This window comes from Toxorhynchites rutilus, chromosome 2 (assembly GCF_029784135.1).
Source record: "Toxorhynchites rutilus septentrionalis strain SRP chromosome 2, ASM2978413v1, whole genome shotgun sequence".
Taxonomy (NCBI): Eukaryota; Metazoa; Arthropoda; class Insecta; order Diptera; family Culicidae; genus Toxorhynchites; species Toxorhynchites rutilus.
The window spans coordinates 71804877-71819100 of NC_073745.1; the positions used below are offsets into that span (position 1 = coordinate 71804877).

General features: G+C 35.5%; 1 protein-coding gene across 1 annotated transcript in view; it reads left to right on the forward strand.

Annotated features, from left to right (window-relative positions):
- The first annotated feature begins 2513 nt into the window (after positions 1-2513).
- LOC129767542 (liprin-beta-2) overlaps positions 2514-14224 on the forward strand; it is a 144996-nt gene continuing 133285 nt past the window's right edge. Inside the window, exon 1 of the mRNA XM_055768550.1 lies at positions 2514-2649. The gene's annotated coding sequence lies outside the window, so the exon portion shown is untranslated. The remainder of the gene's footprint in view (positions 2650-14224) is intronic.

Consider the following 14224-nt stretch of genomic DNA (forward strand, 5'->3'; position numbering starts at 1 on the left):
CACAAGATATGTTTAAATGTTGCCATATATTGACAATATATGACATTTCCTCAACCCAAATTTTTTAAGTCACTTTTATTGGAAGGACGTGCGTCACAATCACACACACACAAGGCGGCATCGGTGGATATAAACATTCAAACGTCGTTTTTTCCGAGACATACGTTTAGCCGCAGGGCATAAAAATCGACTTTTCGCATAATCACCATGCCTTTATCTGTGTTTTTTGAAAAAATACTTGGGAATGTTCAATTTACAAGATAAATGTTGGTCAGATTAGTAATTTACGTAGAATTCAAAGGAATGGTGAAAGGTATTCTATTGGCTGAAGAGGGGCGGAAAATAATAAAGATATTCAGTGAACAAACGTTTTCTAATCGCTCGATCGTAACAAAAATTGGTCTATCTGAGAAAGTGGTACGGAATTTCTTTGAATAATGCCAGAAACATGTGATATAACGACCAACAAATGGGAACACCAAAGTTACTTTGCGTCTTAAAGGTCGAATAAGACCTGCTTATACATTAAGGCAGAATAGGTTGTTCCAGTAACGAAGAGGCATATTGCACGCATCTTGAATGAGTCACCAAACATCATGTGAAAGAAACCGAAACTGACCACCACCCATAAGCAGAACCATCTCATTTTCGCCTGACAATACATGGAATGGAAACTAGAATGGAGAAATGTTGTGTTTCCCGGCGAAAAAAAGTTCAATTTGGATGATCCGGACGGTTACATTTGCTATTGCTGCAATTTAAGTCAACGGCAAGTCGTGAGATCGAAGCGAAACTTTGGGGACGGAAGTTTGACAGTGTGGGGAGCCGTTTCCTATCACAGCAAGCTTCTAATTTGTTTCATTTACACCCAAATGAACTCCGAAAAGTATCTTCAATTACTGGAGGACGTTTTGATTGGCCATATTGAGAATAACACTACCGAGGATGTCGTTTTTTCAGCAGTATTATGCATAGATCCACGTTTCCAAGCATGGTTTGCCGAGAAGGACATTCCGCTTCTTGAAAGACCAGCTGGCAGTTGATCGCAATCCCATAGAGAATCTATGGAGAATCTTGGCCGAGATGGTCTATGCAAACGGATGACAATTTGACAACATTTCCAGTCTCAAGGCAGTAATTCAGGAATGTTGGGCTATAATCAATATGGCAACACTTTAAAAGCTGTCTGACTCAATGCCAAATCGAGTTTTCGAAGTGATCCGAAATGGAGGTGGACATACTAAATATTAGCTACCGATTGGACTCGAAATTTGCCGCACAAATTTTCTTTTATTGAAATTTTAGGATGCGGCTAAACGAATGTACACCCTGATTCCACATATTTGAATTACTTAGAAAACAAAAAGTGAATTAATGTCTACCACTGTATGCGTAGAAGATTATGTCCCTCAAATATGATCTTCAAGCATTCCCAAACAGATTTATGATAAATTTCCTGACACGGTATACACAATATTAAAGAAATGAATGATTGTTTAACGGAATATTAGTGAAGAAAGTAGATTTACGCTCACGGATACGTAGGTCTGCCAAATGTTGTGTCTGAAGATGATTTGGTTGAAATTTGATACTGAATAATGAAATGTCTGTAATTTGCATTTTCTGTTATTCAGTATCAAATTACGATTTCAAATTACAAAACACAATGATTACAGGACCTTGCTAATAACATTCTTAAATTGTGTAAAATAAAATCGAAAACATTATGTTCACTACATAGTATTTGTTATATCCCGAGGAGAGTTAGTCATACGCAAATATTTTTAATCTTTAATCGATGATGTGTTCTATTTTTCTTAAAAAGATACATTTTCTAACTTCTATAAAAATTTCAAAAAAATCGTGTCCCAATTTTCGTGAGGCCGACGATGCACTTTTAGCCTTGACAGCTTGTTTTTAGGGATTTTGATCAGTATTGAAAAAAAATGTAATGAAACGTCAAAAATACTCTTTTTTAAATATAATAATATTTAATTAAAATCCTAGTAATAGTGCAAGTTGTTCAACATATTATTTTTTAATTTATGTTATCGGTTATCGATTGTGAATACACCCTTATAAAAAATCAGAAGATTCAATTTGATATAAATAGATCACGTAGTGGAAAATGTATTTTTTTTCAACTGTACTGCTTGAAAAAACTAAGTAGATCGTGCCGAATATGCTGGAAAACGAATTCTGGTATTCAAGCAGATTCAGTGTGCACATGTTCTACATAATTTTTACGACAGATTTAACAATGAATTTCATGATATCCAGCTAACCTTTGAGATACTTTCAATTTGTTGCGTATTTACAGGTAAACAAAATTAAAATTCAAATGGTGCGTCAAACATTTTTCCAAACACTCACATTTTTAACGGGCATTTTCAGTTTGATCACCCCTACCAGCAGCTCGCCGCACAAATTTTGCTCTGCTCCGCTTTCAGCTCTCTTTCTCAAAATCCTTACGCGCCCGAACGGGCACGATTCGCTAAGTCGCTCGCGCTGCCGAAAGCGCTTAGTAGTTAAACTACAGCCGAAAACGAATCATTGTCGTCGTCGGGTTGCCGCAAATGGTTGGGCCGCGTACTTAAAAATCGCGAATCGTGTGTGTGTCAATAAGTGGCGCTTGTCTTATGTCAAGTGGTAATTTTTTTTTCCTCTTCTTCCTTCCATTCCAGTTTACCTGGATGGATTTTTTTTTCGTTCTTGTATGTGTGTGAGCGCTCGTGGTTTTTTTTTGTTTTTTTGTTTCCTTCCGAACAATTTCTGTGAACTAATTAATCCGGGATCGTGCACTGGACGTTCGGTTTCTTTTTTGTTGTTGTTGCGCTCGGAAATGTCCGAACTCTGCTGTGAAATCAGTAAATCATGCAATTAATTTTCTCGTGGCCTTTTCGATTGGCAACCGGTAATACTGTTGTTATTGTTGCAGCATTTGGATTTACAGTGGGTATATGATCGACAACAAAAAATCGTCCATGATGGAAGGGCGGGAAAAAAACTTCCGGAAAAAGAAGAAAAATTGCAGTGTAATGACGAAGGGACAAAGTCCACCCACCGAAGTGAAGTGGATCAGTACAGCGTGTGTGCGGATATCATATCGAATCGTTGTTGTTTCGATGTGCTGAATCCTTCCGAAGACCGGTTGATACAGTCGTCGATTTTAATTGGATGAAACGGTATTTAGTTTGATTGTCGTTCGTTTCACCGTGGGAGGCAGCATATGGTCCACTGTTGGTTGTCTTATTTGGAAGTTGAGTTGGAGTTGGAGTACCCCGAATATGAGGACAGCAACATTGTACATTTGAAAATGTGTGATGAATCGTCGGATAGTAGCATTCGAATCGAAGCGTGACTGAATCATATTTTGAAATCAGCAGAATCGCAAATGTAAAAATGCGATGACATTCAGGCTAGCAATATTGTTATTTGAAATACGTTGGGAAAACAGTATACATTTCCAATGGTCGTAGAGAAAATTCATCATCACAGCATTTACTTCGAGTTTTCCATCGGTAACCACTTCCTCGAAACTGAGAGATAACTGTGGATAACCTTCTATCCTACTGTTAATTTGAAACGTAACAGACAGCTTGGGATGGCTCGAATGAGAGTACAGCAGTGGCGGCTTCCCACTGTCAGTCGTACGAAATTGTGCAACTGGAGAAGCATGACATCCACCGAGTAAATAAAAAATAAAAGCTATTGCTAGATTTTACTTTTCTTCTGTATTTGTTTTTGTTCTGTCGTGGTACTAAGAAATTGGGTCAAATGGCAAACTCGCTGGCGCTGGTCTCGAATTGTTGACTGTTATTTTATCCCCCTCCGTTCCGTTCGGTCAACTTCTTGTGACAATCGCAGGCTGCTCTTACGGAGCTTTGTAAATGTTTCATACTTCGTAAAATTCACATCCGGTGACAGCTTTCGGTTGCCTTAGTCAACCTGCGCGCTAAACGTTTGTGTCTCACGAACCCATGTTTCACACGTGAAACATGAATATTCAAACGTGAAGTGGGTAGACATTGACCCGAGAGAATGCTTTCAAGTCAATGAATTATTAATCAGATCTAGGCAACAAAAATTCTGGCATTTTTGTTGGGCTATTTAAAGCCCAATGAGATAACTCGGAATCGTCCATTTCACCTCTGTTTTCGTCCAGCAAACTTTACCGGAAATGTAAGCTAATTCTGTTCCACCACACAACCCAATCAAAAAACCGTATATTTCGATAGTGAAAATTCATGAAAATTGGAACTGGATAATTATTCCATCGCCAGAGAAGAGGATAAAATGATTTCACATACTTCCCTCTGGCGGATGGTTTATTTTCTGTCGCACAAGTGAGTATATCAATTTATTTGGCAGTTGATGCTGGAATATCAGTAACTGCTCGGAGTCCATACCTATTGCTGCATCGGTTCCCATGGCTAACGTCACATATGTCGTGATGAGAGTTTTGAGTGTGATGCTTGTACCAGTCGAACCTCTTAAAAACTGATTTTCCAACAACTTAAAATATGTTTCTTGAAAATATTTTTACCTTGTACAAACTAACTTTTACCAATTGCTCTTTCCTACCAATCCCCCATCCGAACCCAAAATTAACCAAATGTAAATAATCAATAGAATTAAAAAGGGAATTAAGTACTTGGCTTCTTTAACTTATGTAATTGAGCCTGTAAAAATGAACGGTTTATAAAATAAAAGGTCACAGGAAGGTAGTGTCCGAGACACGACCGCCGTGTTGACGTAGGGTTGATCTTGGATATGTTTGAAGAATTACATCGTTGAACTCTGTGATAACGTGATAATTTGGTTTTAATGTCTCTGTTAGGGAACAAAAAAAATTTTCCCCTACTTTCATGTATTTGCATTGCCGATTTCTCTCAGGCAGCTTGGTGTTGATGTCTCTGTCAGGGAATAAATTTCGGTAGGAACAAAAGCTCCCCCTACTTTCATTTATTTGCAATACCGATTTCCCCCAGGCAGCTTGGTTTTGATGTCTCTGTTAGGGACCCGCCACATGTGTCGTCAATTTTGACCAATCAGAAGTGGGTATTTCCGTTTGAGATTTTTTGTTCGATAGTTAGTTTCATGACATATATTATTTTCTTTAAAATAAATATTTGTTATGGAGTACCGAAATTGATTAACGCAAAAATTTCATCAATCCATCATGAAATGACTGAACAATAAGCGTTTGAAATTGGACAACTTTCACGATGTGCTCGATTTTCGATTTTCAATTTGTACCCCAATATGTTCCCGAAAGACGTAATCCTACGTCAAAAAAGCTCGTTTTTTTGTCTTTCTTATTTTCTGCTGTTCCTTTATTGTTTCTTCTTTCCATCCGTTTTTATTTTCTTTCTATACCTTTGGTGCTTCACTCTACTGTGCCTCTTGAAGTTAATTTTGTTCTATCCCTTTTTATATTCCTCAAATATTCTGTTTCAAAGACACTTCCTTTTCCATTAGACATATTTTGTTTGTTCCTCCATTCCAAATATATTTTCGTTTCCGAATCTTTAATTATTTTTATTTGTATTTCAGAACTCTCCCAATTATTTCATCGCTTTGTATGATCGCAACAACCTTGCAGTCATGAACTAGTAATCTTGACTACAAGAAAAAAAATAAAACATTCATGTACGATTTTTCCCTCGTACATTCCTTCTTCGGTGTATGAACGACTCGTAGCCAAGTATAGCCTTTTATTTTTTAGCCATTAAAGCCACCCCCGAAATGAGTTTTTAATATTTAATATTCATTTTTTCAATTGTAAGACTTCAATTGTGACTTTCTTCATAATATTTCCTATGAAAACTCAGACGAGTATACAAAAAATACAAAAAACAGAAAAATACACGAGCGTATTGATAATGTAGGACCGCGAAATTATTTTATTCCATTCGCCATTATTATCATTCATCATCCATTATCATTTCGAATATTATCTTAGAAAAAGACAAAATTCAACAATTTACGCAAAAATTTACGTTGTCATGGAAAAGAGCCGCAGTTTGCGTGGTTTCATCCCCGTTTCAACTCCCGTAGCCTTTGTCAAGCCAATCCGAAAGCTTTCACATTAGCCCCGAGCCCTGAAGAATATTGTTGACTACTCGCTGGCTAAAGCAGGAGCAGGAATTTCCTGAATCATTGAAAATTTTGGAATCTTCTATCAGCCTTAACAAATGCTGTTCGACTTAAGAAGTCAGTTTTATAGCGCTATTCAATTCCAGCTATCATAGCTTTTGTTCAGTAACCTGTAGCTTAAATTTGCACCTCGTGTACGATGTCTAAGTTATAAAATATTCCATCCGTTATTAGTCATTCTGAGTAGAGAGTCTTGTTTTGGTAAGGCAATCTAGAAATGAATGAATCTGGAATCTACAATGTTGTAGCGCTGCACTGATTTTAGTATTATGAGGCCCCTCGTTTTTTTAAGCATAAACGTCCGATTCAACACAAATTGCGGAATGTGTGTGGTGAATCTGAGTTTCTTTTTATAGAAACTAAGTTTTGCAAACTGGTGGGAGTTCTACCTCCGGAACGATCCATCCGATTTTGAAGAAATAATTTTTCCACTAAATTTCTTGTCATGGTACGTAGGATTTTTTTTGATATTTTGAAAAACAAATTTTTGGTGAATGTTTTTGTCTTGATTTTTGAGGCAAAAACGCATTTTTTTTACAAAAAATGTCGCTATTCATCATGAATAAATATTTTGAAAAAATCCTACGTACGATGACAGAAAATATATCTAAGATTACGTAAAAAAAATCATTGGTTGACATCGGTCCACTAGAAAAACTTGTAGAACTCCCACCAGTTCACAAGGTTTTGGCAGCAAAGATACAACAAACCGGTTGCGGCTTTTCAGGGGACAGTCCATTTGGCACCAATATATTTTTTGTTTGTAATATATACCTAACAAAACTGTGATATCAGATTAATCATAGTAATTGATTTTTTTTAAATCTCCAGATTCAGACTCTGAGATTCAGATTCAGATTCCGAGATTCAGATTCGGATTCCGAAATTAAAATTCAAATTTTGAAAGATTCAGATGTAAATTTCGAAAATCAGATTCAGATTTAGATTCAAATTTGCAATACCAGAACAAGACTTTAGATTTCAAATTCTCAATTTAAAGGTTCATAAAACCAAACCAACCAATATGTTCATTAGATTGAGAATGTAGAAAATTTTCCCGAAATAACGTCCTTTGCGGGAAATCTGAACCTCGGTATCTGAATCTCAATCTGAATCTGGGAATCTGAATAATCGAGATTTCTGTACCATTGTCTCGTAGTCTTAGAATCTGGTAATCAGAATATAGGAATCTACATCTTAATCTCGGAATCGGAACTTTAAATCTCGAAATCTGAATCCTAGTCTTGGAGTCTGAATCTCAGAATCTGAATTTGAAAATTTGTATTTTGTAGTCTCGGATTCTCGGAATCTCGGAATTACGTTATCTCGAAATATCGGAATATCGCAATATCGGAATCACTAATTTGCGGAACATCGGATTCTCGGAATCTCGGATTCAGATATGTCGAATTCATGAAATCTCGTATTCCGGAATTCTCGGAATTTCAGAATTCCAAAATCTCGGATTCTCGGAAACTCAGGTTTTCGTATTTCTCGGAACCTCGGAATTTCGGAATCGTGAAATTTCAGAATTTCTGAATCGCGGAACATTGGAGTCACGAATTTGCGGAATCTCGGTTTCTCGGATTATCAGATTTTCGAAATTGAGAATTTTTTGGATCCTCGAAAGCTTGGGATATCGGGATTCGGAATCTCGGAATTTCGAATTCTCGGAATCTTTGATTGTCAGAATCTCGGAATATGTAGATTTCGGAATTTCTGGAATTAGTAAAATCTCTGAGATCCCAAAAATCTCATAATTCCGAGATCTGCTATCCTTGGAATCTTCAGAACCTTGAGAGTCTTTGGCATTTTCGGAATCTTTGGAATTCTTGAAATCTTCGGATTCTCTGAAATCTCTGGATTCTTAGAAATCTTCGGAAGCTCTGGAATCTCCAGAATCTTTGAAAAGTTTTGGAATCTCTAGAATTTATGAAAGCGCTGAAATCTTTGGAATCTCTAGAATATGTTGGATATCTGAATTCCAATTTTTAAAACCTTTGGAATCTTTAAAATTTTTGAATTTCTAGAATTTCTGATAATTTCGTAATCTTTAAAAAATGCGAGATCTCTGAAACCTTTACAATTTTTTAAATCTTTGGAATCTTTAGAATCATTGCAATTTTTGTAGTTCTTAGGATCTCCAGAATCTTCGGATTTTTGGATCTTTGGAATCAGTGAAATCTGTGAATATTTGGAATCTCAAAAACCTTTGGGATCTAAATTAAATCTGAAAATCTAAATTATATTAAATAAGAAATTTGAATCCGGAATTCGTTCGGTGAGAATTGAATCCCTTATGAAGCACCTGTTTTTATAATTTTAAATTAAAAATCATGCTATGCCATGTGTTATTGTGTTTGAAATGTGGTATCTTAACACTTTAAGGACCGGAAAGAAATCTGTAAGACATACGCTTGGGACCGCACATTTTGACTTGTGTGAAGTTGCTTGCTTTGCTTGCAAGTTTTTAAAAGGCTTTAAAGTTTGCAGTTCATTTGCCTCTATGTGTGAAGTTAGCAGATGAAAGTTCAGCGGATTAAAGTTTTTGTTGCGTGTAACTTTCTGTTCAATGTCTTGCTGGAATTAATGAATAATGAATTATTTCAGTTGAAATAAATTGATTGTTTATCAATTAACAACCTTCAAAACCATGCTCGTTAGATAGAGAATTGAATCATTCATCTTTCCACATAATTCATTTTTTTCTTGATCGTGACTGAGAAAAGTTATAGAGCGTGAGCATGGGTCAATATAGGAAAATTTCAGAATTTTGAAAATCAAAAAAAAGTTGTTTGAAGGGAGTTATCGAAGTTATTCAATAGACAAATATTTTACCTATCTTCCAGCCGCAATTTTATCAACCGGAAAAGGGTCTGAGAAAAGGTATAGTTGTATCGGCGAAATTAATTATTTTGAAGAAAATTGAAAAAAGTTATTTGAAAGGACCCAAAACACACTTTCGAGATAAAACTCATTCGATAGAGAATATTTTTATCTATCTTTGGCCAAATTTTAATTGCTCAAAAAAGGGTCTAAAAAAAGTTATAAACCAAAACCTGTACAATTTGTATGGGTGAAATAAATTAATTGGTATGGTGAAAAACGTACCTTTCAAATTTTTAGCACGCCATTCTCAATAGCTTCGAGATAAAAAATAGAAAAAAAAATACCGAAAGTGCATCTCAATATTAATATATCGAGAAACATAATCAAAAAATATATTCTTAAAAAAATGAAGTACTAAAAAAATCTTAAAATATTGATTTTTTTTGAGAAGAGATTCAGTACTACAATAATTCGTATTTAAATATGTTCCTACGCCTTTTATAGATATGTGTGTTTTTTTCAAGTAATAATAAGATAATTCTCCTATATGGTTCACTATAACAGCTATAGCGAAAAAAATGAGTTTTTCATTTTTTCCCATTCTTAATAGGCTTGGAAATAAAAATTCGAGAAAATACTCTAAGTATATCTACTATGGTGTACCGCGACAAACTAAACAAAATCATATCCCCCGCGTAAAAAAATCCTGGGTGTATAGAATTTATTAGAGTTTTCAAAACTGTTTTTCGATGATTATTTATTGAATGATTTATTACCAAAAACGAATTCAAACGAATTCGTTCATGCAATAATATCTCAGTACTGAATGGTCCTACAACAACGTTATAAAAATCAAAAGAAAGATAGTTGATAACGTTAATTGCACTTGCTATCTTTGAAAAAAAAAACAGAAAGAAATCGATTTTTCATTTCTTCCCGATATTTTTATCCACTGAATCTACATACATCGAAATACAAATTTCTCTGTAAAATATTCCGTGTAAATTTATGTAAATTATGCTTTAAAGTGATTTATATCTCATCTTCATGTGTTGATATTTCACGATTTTAATGCATTTCTAAAATCGCCTAAAAGTTTCGACTTCGCACTCTGTTCGTTCTTTTTTTTCGAGTGTGAAAAAATTCTATTTCCATTTTCGTTAAATTTAGCAATTTTCCTCCTACAACTTGTATACATTTTGGCCCATAACTTTTCTCAGACTCTTCTCCGGCCAACGAAAATATGGCTGAAGATGGATAAAAGTATTCTCTATCCAATGACTATTATCTCAAAAATCTGTTTTGGGTCCTTTAAATAACTTTTTTTCAATTTTCTTTAACATAATTAATTGCTGCCATTTAACTTGGCCTAGAACTTTTCTCATATCCATTTTCGATTAATAGAATTGTGGCTGGAAGATAGGTAAAATATTTCTCTATCAAATAACTTCGATAACTCTATTCGAATAACTTTTTTTGATTTTCAAAATTCTGAATATTTTCCTATATTGACCCATGCTCAGTTTCAGTCTATAACTTTTTTCTGTCACGATAAAGAAAAAAAATAATTATGTTGAAAGATGAATGATACAATTCTCTATCTGATGAGCATGACTTTGAAGGTTGTTACTTTATAAAAAATCAATTTATTTCAACTGAAATAATTCATTATTCATTAAATCTAGCAACCCGTTGAACAGAAACTTGCACGCAACAAAAACTTTTATACGCTAATTTCACACAAGTCCGTAAAGAAGGAACGCGAAAACGAGAAATCTCGTGAGCGGTCCGCAAATTGTTAATTCTAGGAGTGTTAATCGTGCTCCCTTGGCCGAGTGGTTAGCGTCATAACTAACATGCCGGGTGTTCGGGTTCGATTCCCGTTCTGGTCGGGGGAATTTTTCGTCAAAGAAATTCCTTCGACTAGCACTGTGATCACGCGTATTCTAGAGCTTGCCACTCAGAATGCATTCAAGGCGTGTTATTTGGCAAAGAAATCTCAACTAAGTACAAATAAAAATGACGCAAGTAATACTACGTTGAGACGGCGAAGTTCCTCTAGGAACGTTAGTGCCATTGAAGAAGAAGAAGAAGAAGGAGTGTTAATCTACAATTCAAATTTTGTATTGGAAGTATCTGATTGGAAGTATCTAACCACCATAGAATTATTTATTGCACCCTAAAACCTCCATGTGCCTTATTTGGTTCCAGTTGCTTGATTGATTCCGTTCACATCGTTTGGACCCCTTTTTTTGTGCAATCCCAAAAAAAGATGAAAACAAGAAAAAAGAAAGAGACATCGAAACGACGAAAAAGATAGATGACAAATAATGACGCTTTTTTTTGACGCTTTAGGACATGAAATGGCATCTTTTCTGCCGAAGATGAAATGCTTCTCGGCAACGCTAGTTCGGGTGTACTAGAACTTCAATTTAGGAATCTAAATATCGATATTTCAGGATTAGGAATCCTGATTTGCAATCTGAATATTTATCAGGATTTTTTTTATAATCTTTAGTATGAATCTAAAATAAAAATATGGCGTTTGAATTTTGTATCCAGAAATACTTATTTAACACCAAAAAACTGAAAATGTGCTTTGCTATTTTAGATCTGAAATATCTAAATTCATGAAATGGAAATACGGAATTCTATTCTCGTATTTTCAGTTCTGCAATATGGAATTTGGAATAAGAATTTGAAATTTAAATATGAATTTTGGAAACTGGAATTCGTATTGTGAGTCTTCAATCTTAAATTTGGAATCTAGAAACTTGAATTCGATGCTGCTACCTGAGTATGTGTCTTTAAATCAATGACTTGAACTTTTGTGAGCTGGTGACATTCCGCGATCTGAAATATGTATTCAGAATCTGGAGTCGAGAGAATCCAGTTGTTTTGAAAGAATTTCAAATCATGCCATGGAGAGAATTATTAAAAATTAGTTTTTTGCAAGTGAGTGATAGGATTTATTTTAAGAATCTTTTGAATATCACTCTGAACCAAACGAAAAGAATATCATCATTACAACATTTATTAGTCTCAAATGTTCGAATGATAAAAATCACTATGAACTTATGTTCAGAAACAGGGTTGGTATACAGCATGGAAGCCCACCAAGCGTATCCACAAATAGCTCGCGAATAAATTTTCTGCGAATTTCATTCCATGGAAACCCCGGGGAGCAGCGTCCCAAATTGGTCACTCGAACATATAACAACGGCGTTGGATTTTCTTCGTCCTCGCTTGGTGTGATATTTCAATGCCGGATGCCGGACCAATCATCAACGAACAAACGAAGCCAAGCGTAAACCAGAAATTCCTGCTCCAGCTTCGACCGATTAAAGCAAGTCTTTCTAAACTTCATTAACATTCGCTGCCGCTTTGGAACAAGGGTGCCCAAAATAACACGTCATGTTCTCAGCGATTTCGTTTGTTTTTTTTTTATTTTTACTAATTTACTCCCAAAAGTTCCGTCAAAAAGGCCACATCGGTGTCATTTTTGTTCGGGGAGGAGACTGGGAAAAAGTTTCTCTCGTCGATTGAGAGAGAACAATGAAATGTTTCGAATCATGACGACACCTCCAGAGAAATGAAGAATGTCTTTCTTCAGCCGCGCGTGATTTATTCATTACACGTTCGGGGGCCACCATTGTATGATGATGGAATTTTCACTCGCTTCCGCACCATGCGATTTATTACCCCTAATCAACGCCGGGGACGCGTGATTGGTCCAAGAATCTCGTGCGAAATTAATCACTCTAAGCGGTGGACATTAACTCAATTATGACGGGGACAAATTGGGAAAGGTTAATTGGCTTCGGAGAATGCTCCATCGCAAATAATGCACGCAGCGCGTTTCGTTATTTCTTCTGCTTCGAACCCCAATGGAATACATTCGACTTTATCCTCGTCGTCCGGAACACCGCGAGATTTGGTTTGTAATTAAAAATTCAATCGCTGATAGATGTTGTTTGTTCGTTTTGTTGGTTTTTTTTGTGGTATTTTGGGCTCTCGAGAGTCGACCACCTCCGTCAATGCCAGCAGCGCCGGCGGTTTCGCCGGTAGCATCGGGCAGATTCGCGGGTGTTGTGATGCTCGGACGGAAAGTGCTGTCGTGTCGTCCATAAACGAGTAAATCATGAATTTTGTTAGCGTGTGAATGGAGGAAGCTGAGAATTCGTAACATAAACAGAGCTCGATTTAGCCAGGGGCTGAATGCGGGAGGAGAACAAAAAATTAGACTGTGAAAAGTGGTGCTGAGCTTTTGCGTGTTTTATGTAGCTCGATCATGAAGTGTGGCTGGAATGGATTTCAGAAAGGTCTGTTTCAAAGGTGTTATATGATAATTGGAGTGAATGTAGAAAATCGCACGTGGTTTCATTGAAGCGCAGAGGGAAAATATTCGCGGTTTGTTTTTCTATTACTATAATCCTGAGCGCGACTTCAATACGTAAAATGATAAGATAATAGTTGTCATGCATCGTACTGCTGAATCGTGAATCATAATGCGGGAACACCTGCAGCTACCGTCTCTCAGAGATAAGCTACTTACTATTATTCTTGCCGGTATATAGTATCTTCAGCAGTGAGATTGTACAGCGAATTTTAGACATGGGTTTCTTGTTAGTGGTAAAAAGAAAATCAGGATTCGCTGTAGTGACTGTATGTCTGTATAAACTCAATATCTTGGATTCCTTATAGAAGCAGTCCTCAAATCCCAAGACTAAATTGAAAGGCGATGTTTTCTGAACCTTCGCTACGTAGCTATCTTTTTAAAATGAGAACAGGAATCTAAAATTAAAATTAAAGATTATATATATATATATATATATATATATATATATATATATATATATATATATATATATATATATATATATATATATATATATATATATATATATATATATATATATATATATATATATAAAACCTGAAGTCTAAAGGTTGGGTTAAGACAAATTTTAACGTTTGATTTCGGATTCTCAAACATAAGTTTAAAAGATGTATTTACAATAATAAATTTTGGATTTGTAATTTCAATCTGGAGCGCGGATTCTTCAAAATGAAATATACGATTCGAATCCATGGTCAACCCGAACATAAAACTCGAATATTATCTCTTCTCGAACTCGAGATCTGAAATCTGAAAATTGATTTGGAATATAAGTTTGAGATTAGGAATCTGTGATCTTAATTTCGAATCTGGAATACCGGTATTTGCTAGTAGAGC